Source organism: Taudactylus pleione, unplaced genomic scaffold (assembly GCF_031769625.1).
Source record: "Taudactylus pleione unplaced genomic scaffold, aTauple2 ptg000612l, whole genome shotgun sequence".
In the NCBI taxonomy this organism is placed as follows: Eukaryota; Metazoa; Chordata; class Amphibia; order Anura; family Myobatrachidae; genus Taudactylus; species Taudactylus pleione.
The window spans coordinates 2,992,254-3,008,854 of NW_028285014.1; the positions used below are offsets into that span (position 1 = coordinate 2,992,254).

The 16,601-nt window shown below is 43.9% G+C and overlaps 1 protein-coding gene across 1 annotated transcript in view; it reads left to right on the forward strand.

Moving 5' to 3' along the window:
• Positions 1 to 16,601, forward strand: part of LOC148480475 (vomeronasal type-2 receptor 26-like) — a 117,136-nt gene that overhangs the window by 47,030 nt on the left and 53,505 nt on the right. The window lies entirely within an intron of this gene.

Sequence of the window (16,601 nt, forward strand, 5' to 3'; positions counted from 1 at the left end):
TATTAGACAGCATTGTTGACCATCGTATAATTCAAGCAGCATTAGTGACTGCCATATAATACAGACAGCGGCAGAATTAGTGACCCCCATATAATACATGCAGCATTAGTGACCCCCATATACTATAGACAGTATTAGTGAAAGTGATATACTATAGCCATCATTAGTGATCCCCATATAATACAGACAGCATTAGTGACCACCATATACTACAAACAGAATAGTCTATGGCATCTCTGTGGAAGAATCTATTACCAAACCCATATATAAATACAAACAATTGCAAAAGTATTCAACTGCCTAAACAGTCAACAAATTTGTCTGTATTACAAATGACACTTGTTCACATTGTACCAGGCAGTAATTTTATTGCGAACTAGTAGACACTTCAAGTATATTTTTAAACTCCAATGATTATTTGTCTGCTGATTTTTTTTTTCAACCTGAAAACTGCTGCTTGCATAAGTATTCAATCCTTGTGGTGTGAAAGCTCCTGAAAGCATTAGTGACCACCATATAATACAAACAGCATTAGTGACTGCCATATAATACAGACAGCATTAGTGACTGCCATATACTACAGACAATATTAGTGACCATCACATTCCACAGACAGCAGTAGTGACCACCATATACTAAAGACAGCATTAGTAACTGCCATATAATACAGACAGCATTAGTGACTGCCATCTAATACAGAAAGCATTAGTGACTCCAATACAATACAGATAGCATTAGTGACTTCCATATACAACCTACAGTATTAACATCCTAATTACATCCATCAGTCTCATAAAAAAACCTTAATACTAATTAGCCCCATTAAATCTTTATACCCACACACCTCTCCATACCGCAATTTACCTGTTGGAGAGCTCTTCTGTTAAATCTGTTCCTCTTCTATTGCAGCCATATTTTGAGAAGCATCTGCCTATCAGACAGGTCCCACTGAGGCTGCTGTTGTCTGTGAGGAGGCAGGGCCATGCACAGACGGGTAACAGGGGCCATGCAGCCTATTCCTACATAGCACAGCCCATGGTAGGGGATAACTGTAGACTGACTACCTCCTCCCTCCTTTATGGTATTGTATGTGAGGCAGTTGCAACTCTTGATCCCCTGCTGGCACCACTTTCTCTCTGTCACCCCAGGGACATTACCTACCTGTCCCCCCCCCTGGCTAACTAATGGGGTTTGGCCACACTCAAGTGGCCATGTGCCGGTCTGCCCCCCTTATCTAGTGCCTGCCTCCTCCTGTAAACATTTAACTGTCACATACAACAGTGAGAAGCAATTTACAGCAAGATGTTATTTTTCCATGGAAGTCCCACATTCCAAGTCATTTACAAGTGAAACACATGTGTTGAAACATTTTTACACCCAGTGCCCAAAGAGATTTACGTCATTAAACTGTATGTATATTCAGATTTGTGTACTCATTGCAACTCTTCTGCTATAATTAACCAATGTCAGGGGGTTGAGTACGGGATGCCGGTGCTCTAGATCCCAGCAGTGAGAGTCCCGATGCCGGCATTCCGACCAGGTTAGAATGCCGACGACCCAGGTAAGTAATCTTAACCTAACCCCTAACCCTCCCCGCAGCCTAAACCTTAACTCCCCCCTAGTGCCTAAACCTTCCTCCCCACAGCCTAAACCTACGCCCCCTCGCCCCGCAGCCTAACCCTAACCCTAGTCCCTAACTCCATTACTTACTTTCGGGATACCGGCGGTCAGGATGCCGGTGCCAGTATTCTGATAAGTGGCAGGATTTCGGCATTCTGACCGCCGGAATACAATCGGTCGCCATTCTGACCGCATCCCAATGCCAGGATGTAAAAGTAAACAAAATGGAAAAGTCAGGACAAAGCATTGTCTATTTCCTCTCATTAGCTGGATCTTTTCATCTTTCTTTAAATACACTGCTTATTTGATCCTTATGCAGCAACAGTGTTACTCAGGAAAGTATAGGGGTGGCTTTAATTGTCATATTGTCACGGTCTGTGTAGCTCCTCCTCCATACCTATGGTGTCACTCGTTGCCTAGGCCTGTCTAGCCCATTCCACCCTGGCTAGTCTTTGATTGCAGACCTGATTGCCTAATCAAGCAGCTGGGAACTAGTTTCATATTCCCTCAGATCTGAGCAATCAGTGCCAGGTCATCTAGTCTACCTCTGAGACTATGTGCCAGGTTCCCAGAGAGCCTCTGCTTGTTTACTACCTTGGATCTTGGCTCGCATCTGCCAAGTTTTCTTCTGCTTCCCGTGTAAGTTATCATGGACACTATTATTATTACATTGCACCAACTTACCTGGACTTGTTTAATTGCATATCAGTTACTCTGGACTTTGTTGCTATCAGCAATTACTATGTTTGCATCACATCAGTATCTATTTATGCAGTGTATTGCTACCTTGGACTTCTGTATTTAACTTTGCATATCCAGTCTGGTTCCATCCGGTCCTGTCAGTTTACCTGTGTTCATAGACTCCCTGTTAATCACTGGATTCAGAATGGAACTATTATCTGTCTGCATTGCTCTGTTCAACCTGACCATTTCAGCATTCATGAGTACCTTGTTGTTTAATAAATTATTATTTCAGTACAGCTGACTGCTGTATTAACCTTATTTTGAGTATTTCATGCACACACAAAGAACCCTGGATTGTGACACATTTAATAATGTTTTCATTTAAATTAATTGGTTTGATTGTGAAAAACTGTATTGTTACCATGACGGCAAATGGTGTTCAAGTAAATCAACTACATTCAGTTACCACAGTATTTCTTTATTTTCTATTTTTTGCATGCATCCTCTTTTGGAGAAATCATAATGGCAGTAAGTCCAGAAAAAAGGCTCTTTTATCACATCAAAATGAGAGCTGCTTTGCACATACACAAAGGGCTTAAAGGTTTCCATTTTCAGGTTTAGCTGTCTTATAAAATACAAGATTAGTAAACATTATAGAAAAAAGATAATGGAATAATAGATTAGTCAGAACATATAGGGCCTCATTTATCAACAAGTTTTATCACAACAAACAATAAATCGTTGAGTATGATAAATGGTGCTCAAGCCAATCAGCTCCCAACTGTCATTTTTCAAACAGATGACAGTTGGGAGCTGATTGGCTGGAGCACCATTATCATATACAACGAGCTTTAGCATTTGTTGTGAATGTTAAATGAGGCTCACAGTCATGTCTGCCTTCACTTCAGATACATCTAGGAGATTAAAGAAGAAATTCCTTTTTGGGGCACACTTGTGAAAAATAATTTAGAACATGGCTTTTAATCTCTGTAAAACAATAAGTAGAGAATACTTCTAGATATATAAAGGTGGTGTGGTTGTTACTAGATTAAAGGGTACTTCAGTATCTTTGCGTCCCCCTGGTTACGCTACTTGCATATCTTCACTATTCAGTGAAGATACGTAATTAGCGTAAACTTGAGGAAATGCCATTCGGCCCCTTGCGGGCTCGCCACGCTGCGGGCACGGGGCTCACTTCGCTCGCCACATGGATTTATTCCCCCTCCATGCTCACTTGAATGATAGGGAATGACGTTGGACGTAAAGATGAGCCAGTGTCCAACGTCAGTCCATAAGGTATATCAGACCTTGCAGATGATAAAATAGAATGGCGAAATAAATGATATGATACTATTTAGACGGGAAAAAAATTATGATGGGATCCTATTATCATATACTTTTTTTGCTCTCTAAATAGTATCAGACTATTTCGCCATTCTATGTTATCACCTGCAAGGATTTGATATACCTTTTATAGACCTATTGATGCTTAATACTTATTTTATACAGTACATTGCTACTAATTTAATCTAGTAACAACCACACCACCTTTATATATCTAGAAGTCTTTGCTAGTTTTTAATCTCTGTAAAAAGTGTTTTAAATTAGTTTCACATGGAGTTTTTCTTCATTCAATCCTGTTCCTTGATGTATGTATCGATTACATAACTCCTTGGGAACACCACCAACAATGTCTATTTTATAATAGGAATTGTTTTATCCCTAAAATACATACAGAATACTTTGGTATTTGTATACATTCCTCTGGTGTGTCAGTCCTGTGCGGAATCTCCTCCCTTTTTTTTTTTTAAATGGAATAATAGACAATGGGTAAGTGGGAGGTTTGGAGTGTGATGACTATAAGGGGACGGGGGGGGGCGCTGTGATGGCATGATTCACGGTGCCACCAGTGGGGTAGCTAAAATGGGTGCAGGGTGTGCGGTGCACAACCTGCCTACAGTTAGTATTCTTACCTCTCCGGAATCCATGGTCAGTGCTATGCAAATCACCGGGAAAATGGCGTGGCTGCTATTTTCCTGGAGATTTGCGCATACACAGTATATAAATCACTGGGACCATGGGTCAGGCATATGCAGTAGACTCTGGCAATCTAGTTGTATCTCCGAGGTGAAGGAAGGAAGGTACCCACACAGAGATTACACACAGGTCCCTGCCCCTTGGTGCCACATCCTCCACGTCTCCCACCTGGAACCCCTGGGATTTCCTGGAGGAGCTAAATGAAGTTGGCATATGGTGGCAGTGAACACTGTAGATCAGAGCAAATGCTGCATTATGCACAAATCTTACACAACTAAAAAGCAAATGGAAGCAGACTCTAGAATCACTTTGGTACATGTTCTGATATATACAGTTCAGGCAACTGAAACTAACTCATTAATACCCATCACAGGCACCCTGGCCCTGTTCACACGCTTCTTTACTCAGATTTGGTGACAGGCATGTCTCTGCATTAGAATCTCTACATACTACAACAGTACCTATGCAGTGAATCATTTTCTTTGTGCATTTGCAAGCCGTTCCAGCGGGGGAAGCTTGAGACACTTGACAGCCCTTAAAAATAATATTTCTGCAGCTACATGTTTCTTCGTAACCTTCACAATTGCCCCCTCCTTGTAAACAGCTTGCAAGAGACCTATTAGGATTTTTACAAGCGTTTGAGGAATCCTGTGCACAATGTCTGACTTTCCCCAAGCAGGCTCGTATGAAAAAAATGTCAATCAGGGTACAGTAGCAGGCCTCTCCAGGAGGAGCTGGTTTCTCAACCTTACACCCCTCGTTGAACATGAAACATGTACAAGTATCAAAAAAATATGCTTTACCTGTAATGAAATAAAAAAGAAAAATGTCATATATACATATGTTGGTGAGATGCATTTCTTCTATTCCGTACCAACAGATATAATGTATAAATACTCCCAGCACCACAAATGTGTTAAACACACTGGAGTGTCCCCAGTTCACATTTTGGGGGAAATGTATTGAACTTTGAAGAGGCATAAGGTACCAGCCAATCAGCTTCTGTCATTTTTCAAACACAGCCTGTAAAGTGACACTTATAAACTGATCGTTTGGTATTTTATCTCTCTCCACTTAATCACTCTCCAAGGTTTGATACATATTCCCCTATGCCACACAGAAACCCCAGTTTACATATGCCACAGAGCTCCCCATGCTATGTGAGGAGGGGGGCCAGTGTGCGGGGACCCTGGGGCGATCGCTTTGGATGCCCCATTGTAAATCCGACTCGGTGTAGAAAACCTGATCTCTGATGTCCAAATTGGCCATCAGAATCACATAATTGACACTCATGCCATTTCGGTATACTGTAGCATTTAACACCTTCGCAACTGATGGTTCTCACCCCCTGTGCGGATCGTATTTTGCCACATTCTGCACCTGTCACATTACAACATCAAAATCAATTAAAAAAATGTATGCAGTGCCCAGAAAAATGACATAAAAATTTTCCAAAAATACCATTACTGTAAGTGTTTTGCTCTTTTTAAACACAGCAAATAAAATCTACCTACACCAGACAAAGAAGTGTTTTGGGGTTTTTTTGTAATTAAATTGTAAGAAACCGAAACATTGCAAAAATAAAAGCAAATGTGTATATTTTAGCCATGATGGAGTAGCAAGGGCGTAGGGAGGGCGGTTCCAGTGGAGCGCCTGCTCCAGGCGCCGAAAATGTCAGAAGGCGCCGCATGCTGCGCCCACAGGCTGATCTCTGACTCCGGCAGCCGAGCTGTCTATCTACCCCGTCTAATACAGCGCTTTCCATCCGCACTGTGTCACGCAGCTGTACTATGGGCTCGGGCAGCGCTGGGTTCTTTTGGGATGAGAGGCTCAGGTGCACCCCAGCTGTGACCTTTTTAAGTGCGGGCGTGACAACATAGGTCACGCCCACTAGCCAGCACCCAGACTGTCTACACACAAGCCAGGCGCCTGCATGCACACTGAGCCACAGCCAGAGAGACAGGACAGGGACAGCAGTGATCCTTCCCAGCTACCGATACGTAGGGGCCAATTAATGTAAAAAAAAAAAAAATTTCCTCTGGGTAGCAATGTGTCTTGTTTTCTGTGGGGGCCAATGTATGTGTGTTTTTTTTTGTTTGTTTGTTTTTTTTTTTTTCCCCCTCTGGGAGCCAATATGTACGTACTGTCATAGGTCACGCAGCCGCATCGCTTTATAGTGTGCCTTGGCAACTATAATATGTGGTGTAGTGTGCCTCCAGTTAAAAAAGTCACTGGTCTAATAGCTAGCAGCCTACCGAGTGCCAGCTCCAGAGGAGCACATGCTTCCGTCTTCTGCCGTGTTTTGCTTGAAGTCATGACATCACACACACACACACTAGAGTTTAATGTCACACACACAGACAGAGGAGCCAGAACATGCCCAGAAAGAAAAAGGATGCATTGTGCTGGCTGTGCCTGTTTGCTATTTAGACAGATTGACACTAAGGGCTCCATTTACCAGAGCCGTAACTAGACTTTTTGGTGCCCTGTGACAGAAAGAGCATTGGCGGCCCCCTCATTTTTCAAAGGGACATAATGCACTCAAAAAAGGGCCATGGCTTCATGGGGAAGGGCCAGGGAAAGTATAGGAGAGGCCAGGAGATGCTGGGGATGAAAAAAGAGGAAGCTACAAACAAGAATGATAATAAATCGAAATTTGGTAGGCCCAACCAGCGCCCCCTGACCTGTGGTGCCCTGTGCGATAGCACCGGCCGCACTACTCTAGCTACGGCCCTGCCATTTACTAAAGGGGTTCTGCCAGCAGCCCAGTGGAGGACCTCGCTGAGGACTTTGCGGGACTTCGCGGGACCTCACCGGAGGGGTAAGTATTAATAAATACTAGTGACATTTTTGTTTGCATAACAGTGATATTGCCGCTGGTATTTTCGTTTGTTTAGAAATGGGGCCATAATAGTATAATTGTTGTGCACAGGACACTTTATCAGGGGCATCGGAAACTATTTATCTTGGGGGGTGGGGGGGGGCCTGCTACAATCAGTGAGGGGACACATATAATAAGTCACTGGCTGAGGAGTTTTATAAGGGATGGAACCTGCTACAATCAGTTAGGGGGGTGTGGGTATATATTGTAGTCAGTGGGTGAAAGGTGTGAAAATGTGTATAAGTGGGGATGGGGATATGGCGCTAGCAGTGAGGGAGGGAGCACTGATATATAATGCAGTCAGTGAGTAAGGTGGGTGTAATGAGTATTATAGACGATGGGGGCTGCTACAATCAGTGAGACTGGAGCACTGATATATGATGCAGTCAGTGAGGGTATAATGAGTATTATAGTGAATGGGGGCCTGCTAAAATCAGTTGGGGGGAGAGACCGATTAGAGGTTCCCCATTGCAGAGAAACCACCATTATTTTATTTGTATTTTATTAATGGAATTACTTTAGTGGGTTGGAATATTTCATTTCAATACCTCTCCTAATGTTTCTTTGCATCCCTTTTAATTTAACCCCATATGCTGGACACACCTCCTCCCAGGGATACTTTCAGGGGGCGGTGTGCCATAGCATGCATGTACTCCGGGCACCCTACGCCTCTGTGGAGGAGATCTGAACATTAGGAGCCCCCTACCCATCTGTGGAAAATTAAATTTTTTAGTGTAGTGTTGGAGTAATTGTCTTTTGGTCACCCTGTCATCTGAATTAGAGCCAACCTCTATCGAGTAGTGCTACAGCCTCTTGTGGAGGCTCGCAGAAAACAAAACCCCCTCCAAATCCACCCCTCTTCCCTGCGCACGCTCTCATGTAAAACATTACCAGATTAGCAGCATAGGCCTGTAGGCAATGAGGAAATGTAGACACTGGACTGACAACTTTGTCAGTATAGTGGGATCAAGGTCTCTAAGACATAGTGGCTGCTTCAGAGACGGACGCTAATGCGATCGCAGCTGCAATTTCGTATTCAACATAGCTACATAAATATGCTAATGTTTTCAAAGATCACCCGAGCATAGGGAAGCCCACTGTTGCCTTCTTACATTCATACGACGTCGCTTAATATTGGTAACTGACACACATCGAGCCTGACGCGCAGAGCTGTATAGGAGATCGCAGGAACTAATTTATGTAGGTCCTTGTAATGTCGTTCAAATGGTCAGACACGCCTTTGTTTTTCTGACCACCCCCAAACATTGTCTACATGTACCTGTCACTCACTTTGCAAGTGGATCCTCTGTGCATCAGTAATCGCAATGCAATCACTGCACCCACGCAGTGCGACTTATACGCATGCACACTGGCAAACAATCGCTCGATCTGCGTCTGCAATGACCATTCATCTCTGAATCAGGCCCATTGTCTCAGTTATGTTACTATATAATAAGGGCCTGATTCTGCAAGGATCATAATTGCAAAGCTTTTTTTTCTACAACTTTATTAAACAATATATATATATATTTTTTTTTCAAACTGTAGTCCAATAGGTAACTACTTGCATGGCATTCCAAAGGGTAAAAATAAAATATTATTTTGGATTGGTGGTTATTGATCTTGATGTCTAGTGGATTATTTTATGGAGGAGGATTTTTAATTTATAATAAAGTGTTAAGAGGGAAGTCTATTTCAAATAAAGCTTGTTTAACCCTTGTGAGAATCATTTACTAATGCTGAACATATTAATGGAGAGGGATATCATTATGCTTGTACCCTGGTATCTATCTCAAAAGAAAAATAATAATCCGGCACTAACTTTCTAACTGTGAGTCAATATATTACAGTCTACCACACTATGCTTACTGCTGCTCCCAAAATATTGGGGAGAACCGGAACCCTAACCAGTAGGTAGCAATGGAACAGGAAAATATTAGAAGCACTGTCAGCACAAGTTGTTTATTAAAACGGTATTTTCCTTATATAAGAGAACAATTATATTAACACACAATAACAAAATATCACACTGCTGGTGTTAAAACGGATATATATCTATAAATATTAAATTATATAGGACTGGTAAACAAGGTAATGCTGCATACACACGTAAAGATTTTCTGTCCAACCATCCAACTAGTTGATTGGTTGGAATGAAAATCTGGTAACGTATGGGAGTAACTGATGATCAGCAATTTGCTCCTAAATGCCAGAAAACAGATGAAAACGGTCGTTCATACAAGTTTGTTAAATGTTAGATCTAAATAATTTGTTCAAGCAACAGTTTCTGTCCTTTTCCGGCGTTTGGGAGCAAATTGCTGATTGCCATTTGCTTTCATACTTTACCAGATTTTCATTCCAACCAATCAACTAGTTGGATGGTTGGACAGAAAATCTTTACATGTGTATGCACCTTTAGTCAATGAACAGCATTAAATAGTATAAAACATATATAACCAAAATGTAGTTAATAGTTTAAGCTGCTTAAGAAAATTATAAGGAACAGCTGTTTGTAATGAGGTTATAAAAGCAAAAAAATATCCTGTCCCAAGTATTGAATCTTCCTTTGCAGATAATTAATGTACTTATCCCTTTCTGGTTAAAAGTGAGTTGTATCCAACACAGATGTTTAGTGCTTCTATTAATGTGCCTGCATTAGTGTGTTAGTTCCAAACATGAATGAAGATGTTTAAAACATGCTTGTTAGTATTGTCTCAACTGATAAGCACTGCAAGAGTGTTAGGGGTAAATTTACTAAGATTCGAGTTTGGTAGAGATGACCATCTCAGGTGAGGTTAGGCATGTTTTTCATCTCGCAAATTTACTAAAGACAAATTCTGGTGAGATTTGGGGCTCTATTTATCAACATTATTTTTACTAAAATAATGTGAAAAAGGGTGTTTTCACACCCTTTTCACATTATTTTAGTATCACCTATAGTTATTACAGGGCAATTGAAGTAGAATTCGTAAAATTCTACTCCAACCCCTAAGTATCACTTATTTTTAGTAAAGCAGATCGCATTTCTCATAACTGTAATGGGAAATGTGATCCAACCATAGTTACTAAAAATAAATGTGAAAAAAATATTGGGGAAAGCCCTGTGATAATGGTGGCGTTATCCAGGGTCTCCCCCGGTTACCGGACTCCTGCCCTGCTCTAACGGGGAGAGCAGAACTGGGAGTCGGTCCTTGTAATCAGCAGTGTGGTCTAAACAGACCGCAAGCTGATTACTGTAAAAAAAAAAGAAAAAAAAGTAGTAAAAAAAAAATTACTTACCTGACTCCAGGGACCGGTGATCAGGCCTCCGGTGATGACTCCCCTCCGGTCAGCTGGTCTCCCATAGTGCCCTGCTGCCCGGTCGTCAGGTGATCGGGTCCCAGTGCATTATGGGAGATCACCTGACCGGAGGAATGGAGACCATCACCGGAGGCCTGGAGCATGCAGGTAAATGTAAGTAAGGGTGGGGGGGTCCGCGATCGTGGGGGGCGGGGCTTAGCACCAGTGGGGGGTAGCAGCGGCGACCGGTCGGCACATGCGCGGGCACTTAATCATGGTATTTTTTGCGAAAATACCGTGATAAGGCTCCGAAGGGGATTCGCAGGGACAGAGCTTTATCACAAGCTCTGTCCCTGCAAGGGATTTGTAGTAAATCCCTGTGATATTGCCTGAATTCGCAATGCGAATTCAGTCGGTAATATCACACTACAATCTGGATTACATATGCGGATTGTAGTAAATATAGCCCTTGGAGAGATTTCTTTAATCTCACTCGTAAAACTGGGGTGAGATCGCAAACTTGAAACAACTCCTTATCAGGCAAACTCTGAAGTACTTTTCATGTAAGAAATGCAACTCGCAAATTTACAAAGAATTGAGATTACAATCTCCTGTGAGATTGTAACAAACTCGCAGAGAAATTGAAGTATAAAACACCACCTCCTGAGCTGCCAGTTTGCCAGAAACATACACAGATCAGTGTGATTTGTGTAAGTTTCGGCATGTGGACTTAATTTAAAGTGTTGATATTTGACAAAAATGACATAGGGTCCCCCCCCAAAAGATATAACCAGCCACGGACTGGTTAGCCAGTCCTGGTTCCAAAAATTACGGGGAACAAAACTAGTAGGGTTCCACGTAATATAGGAAGCAGGGCCAATGCTGGTTTAAATATAGGGGGGAAAAAAATGCGTAGGGGTCAACCTATATTTGAAACCAGCACTGGACCCAAACCGACCTGGGTGTAATGCCACAGCCAGGAGACCCTATTACCGGGTCTCCATAGCCAAAGCATTCACACCCCAAGCCAGTCAGGCCAAGCCGGGGATCTCAGGGGAGGTAGGGACCCCCACAAGAAGGGATTCCTCTCTCCCAAAACCCCAGGCTTGGACTGAAGCCCGGGGCTTTTCCCCCGCACCCCTGGGCTGTGGGTATGGAGGTAATGTGTTAAATAGTTAAACTATTGTATTTTACAGTGGAACTACAGGTGCTAGCATGCCTGCCCTTTTGCACTTGTGGAACTACACGTGCCAGCAGGCGGCCAGCACCCATACCTCCACTGTAAAATAAATAGTTTAAAAAAAAAAGACCGTACACAGACACCGTATACAGTAAAACTTTATTACACACCTACCTGTGCCAGCTGGCCTGTCCCCTTGTCCCATGTAGAATCCGCTTGACATATAGTGGCTGCTCATTGGCTGGTTACACGTGGTTTCCAGCCAATGAGCGGTCATTCAAGTAAAGTGGCTTCTGATGCTCAACTGACCTATTGTAAATGGTAATCCAATTACCTACAGAGAGTCCAGTAGTCAATGTTCACCTAAAAAGCTACATTTAGAAGGCAGTCTTTATGTGTTTCTTCTCCTTAACAATATTGGTGGCTACTTCTTTCTTCTGACTTTTTTTTTTTTTATCTCCAACTTCTTGAATCTCCTAGCCATCACGAAACCTGGATTTCCCCCACTGACACCACTTCTTCTGTGGCATTCTCCTCTAGTGTCACGATCATGACTAACTTCTCTCATTTGCTATTAGTTTGTCTTGTGGCTTACCTCTGCCACCTGTCCTGTGGGTCAGGATATTCTGATTTGCCTGGGAAGTCTGCTCAGCTTGCAGGCTGCAACACCTCCAGTGTGCGCATGAGACTATGCTATTCCTTCCAGGCTGATTATTTACCTGAGAGTTCTTCTGTCTGTGTAGTCTGCAGAATCCTGATTAGAACAGTGGGCCTGATTCAGCTTTGGAAATAGAGTGAGAATTAGCACTTAACTGATCATCTTGGTGAAACCATGTTGCACTGCAGGTGGGGCAGATTTAAAATGTGCAGAGATTTAGATTTGGGAGGAGTGTATCCAAATTGACATCTAAATTGTAGAGTAATAATAAAGCTGTGCAGTATTTGTGAACTACATGCAAAAGCAGCCAGTATTTACCCTAAATGCAAAAAAAAAGTATATTTACACCCCTTGCATTGCAATATGGTTTCTCCAGGTTCACAGTTAAGTGCTATTTTCTCACTCTATTCCCAAAACTGAATCAGTCCCTGTGTTTGCAGTACAAATAGTAGTGCTGGACTTGAACTGCAGAGATCATTAAGATGCATTTGCTCTTAGTGCCTGCTATTCTCTCTACACTTCCACAGCTTGCTAGTAATCACACTGCACACCAGAGTTCCATCCAAAACTCAGTGTGGACGCAGCCATGTTGTACTCAGTCACCTGACTCTCCTCCACCACTCAGAGCACTGCTCCCAGACCAGCTGACTACAGTAGCAAATCCCTAATGGTCCAAGAGTTTATAAGTAACTTCCTGTCAGTCTGCTGGTGCAAGTGCTTTGTTGTTTGTATCCTGCTGCAGGCTGATAGAGCACAGTGACTTCCAGCTCTCCTAGCTCCAGTCATTCCGGTTCAATTCCGGTGCCCAGTATTCTGGCTCAATTCCGGTGCCCAGTATTCCGGTTCAATCCTGGTGCCCAGTATTCTGGCTCCATCCCAGTGCCCAGTATTCTGGCTCAATCCCGGTGTCCATTATTCTGAATCAATCCTGGTGTTCAGTTGTACGGCACTCAGTATTCCATAATCCAGATCAGTCAATACCACTTTTCTCTAAGACACTTGACTGCAGGAGGAAAAGTTACATAAAACCTCCCAGCTTCTGCCAAGACATCTCAGATATCATTCCAGCCAGAACCTTTAGTCCGGGTCCACAACCAACCACATCCATGGCATCTAGGAGCCTCACATTATGTCACACCCCACAGTCCAGGGATCACCATGGTGGTGGTGTTGGTGTTCTTCTATCCTTCGGTTACTCCTACTAACTCTTACCCTCAGAACCGTCCCTTTCATTCTCTACATTCAAGCTTCATGCTATTCCCCTCTTTCAATCTGTACACCTCCAAATAGCTGTCATTTATTGTCCTTGACAACTTTGATTCCTGACTCCCCTGCTTCCCCTCTTCAGACCTTTCTGCCCTCATCTTAGATGACTTCAATGTCCCCACAGAATCCTCTGCCTCTAAACTTCTTACCCTCACATCACTTGGCCACTCTCAATGGACCTCCCCACCCTCCCATGTGAGTGGACACTCACTTGATCTGATCTTCACTCACCACTGTGATATCTCTGATTACATCAATTCCCAATTCCCCCTCTCTGACCATCACCTTCTCTCTCTTTTAATTTATCCCACACCCCTTCTCCACCTCTGCCTCCTAAGGTTACCATCACTAAGGGTAACCTTGAGGCTATTGACACCATATCCTTTTCCTCCCAGCTTGACTCACTTCTCTCCCCATTATTGCTCTCTCCTGCCCTGAATAAGTAATTTCATTTTACAATGTCTCCCTTATTTCTGCTCTTGACTCAGTAGTTCCAGCAACCACTACTCCCCCTTGCAGATCTGCACCTCAACCCTGGCACTTCAAATGCACCATATACCTGCAAAAGTGCTCAAGAACTGCTGAGTGACAGTGTAGGAAGCCGCGCTCCTATGCAGACTTCCTCCCTTTCAAATGTATGCTCTCAACCTAGAGTACTGCCCTCTATCTCTCTAAACAGTCATATTACAAAACCTTATTGTCACGCTGGGAGGCGGTTTTCTGGAAGCTGAGGCCAGAGGCTGCAGGAGGAAACGGAGGCGAGGGGCCTGAATGTACGACCTCCGCATCCACGGGCCTTGGTCGTTGGCGAGACCTAGTCAAAGGTGCGGAATCTAACCCACGAGATGGTGTTCGCCAGTGACCCCCCAATCGGGATATGGGCTTGAGCTGCACCTCGTAAGCAGGTCACGGTCCTTTGACTAGGTGACCAAAGCCTGCGGGAAAAAAGGAGAAACGAACACTCGTGGCCCAAAGGGTCTGTGCCAGTAAGGGGCACGTAGGAACACTGTACTAGAGGTACAAGGAAGTGTGCACTGCGGACACACTCTACCGGGTTGTCGGTCAGAAAGAGTGCACCACGGTGCAATACTGTAACATGTAGGTAGAGACCACAGAGTCCAGTAACGAGGTGGGTAGTGGCACTGGAGCCAGCCAGAGATTATGACGCTGGAGAGGTGGTACGCATAACTACACTCAGGCTGTGATGGTAAAGCACTGGTGAAATGGATAGTATACTGCACACAGGTGGCGGTGGTAACGCACTGGTGGAATAGAGGTATACTGCACACAGGCGAGGTGATAACGCACTGACAATGTAGCTGCACACAGGCTGAGGTGGTAAAGCACTGGTGAGATGAATGATATAGCTGCTCACAGGCTGAGGTGGTAAAGCACTGGTGAGATGAATGATATAGCTGTACACAGGCTGAGATGGTAAAGCACTGATGAGATGAATGATACAGCTGCTCACAGGCTGAGATGGTAAAGCACTGATGAGATGAATGGAATAGCTGCACACAGGCTGAGGTGGTAAAGCACCGATGAGATGAATGATATAGCTGCACACAGGCTGAGGTGGTAAAGCACTGGTGAGATGGACGATATAGCTGTACACAGGAATAGATCACTGGAAGCAAGGGAACCTGGAACGAGAGACCACTAGTAACACTAGCAGCGACAATGGTTGTTCAGGCAACTACCTGATACACAGGAGCCGGAAATATACCGCTGGAAGCCCACTGATTGGTCCACAGAGTCAGCTGACCGGCCAGACTGTCAGGGGAGGAAAAGCAGTCAGAGCAGGAAGTGTTGTGGCGGCGCCCATGACAGGGACTCTGATCCCCGTGCACCAGGCCGCCAGGGACACAGCATCAGGGAGAATGCTCAGCACCTCCCACGTCGCCGCATGAGCCGCCCGGGAAGTCAGAGGAAGCCGGCGGGACGGTAAGGGACGGCAGATCCCCGGCTGAACTCTGACAGTACCCCCCCCTTTCAGGGTGGACACCGGACACCCACCAGGTTTACCAGGAAATCTAGTATGGAAGGCTCGAACCATTTGAGGTGCGTGAACGTCTGTGGCCCTGATCCATGCCCTTTCTTCCGGACCATACCCTTTCCAGTCAATGAGATATTGGAGTTTGTTAGATTGGGTAAATCGAGAGTCCAAAATCCTCCCTACCTCGAACTCTGTACCTTGAGAAGTTTGCACTTGAGGTAACTTGGGAGCAGAAGTTTGAAAACGATTCAGCACTAGAGGATGCAGTAAAGAAATATGAAAGGTATTGGATATTCTTAGTTGAGGAGGGAGTTCCAACTTATACGCGACTGGGTTGATGACCTTGCAAACACGGTAAGGACCAATGAAGCGCGGAGCTAGCTTCATACTAGGTACTCTTAAACGGATGTTCCTGGAGGATACCCAGACTTTATCTCCAACTCTCAGCAGTGGGACAGCGACACGTCGTCTATCCGCAAATTTTTTGTAGTTCTTAGACGACTGCTTCAGAGAAGAATGAACCCTCTTCCAAATGGTCGCGAAGGACTCCACCAATTTAGAAACTGCAGGAACCTCTACAGTAGGCAAATTTTGAAAATCTGGGATGAGGATGTCTCCCAAACACCATAAAAAAAGGAGTGGCTTTGGAGGAAGTGTGATATTTGAAGTTATGTGAAAATTCTGCCCAAGGTAATAGATCCAGCCAGTTATCTTGTGAGGAGGAAACGAAGAGTCTTATGAAAGTCTCCAGCTCTTTGTTAACTCTTTTGGTTTGCCCATTAGTTTGTGGATGGTAGGCTGAAGAAAATTTTAACTTGGTTCCACAAGTGCTACATAAGGCTCTCCAAAATTTAGCTACGAATTGAACTCCGCGGTCGGAAATGATCTCTTTAGGAAGTCCATGCAACCTAAATATTTCCTTAATAAAGACTCTTGCCAACTGCGGAGCAGAAGGGAGACTCATTAATGGAATAAAGTGTGCCATCTTAGAAAAGCGATC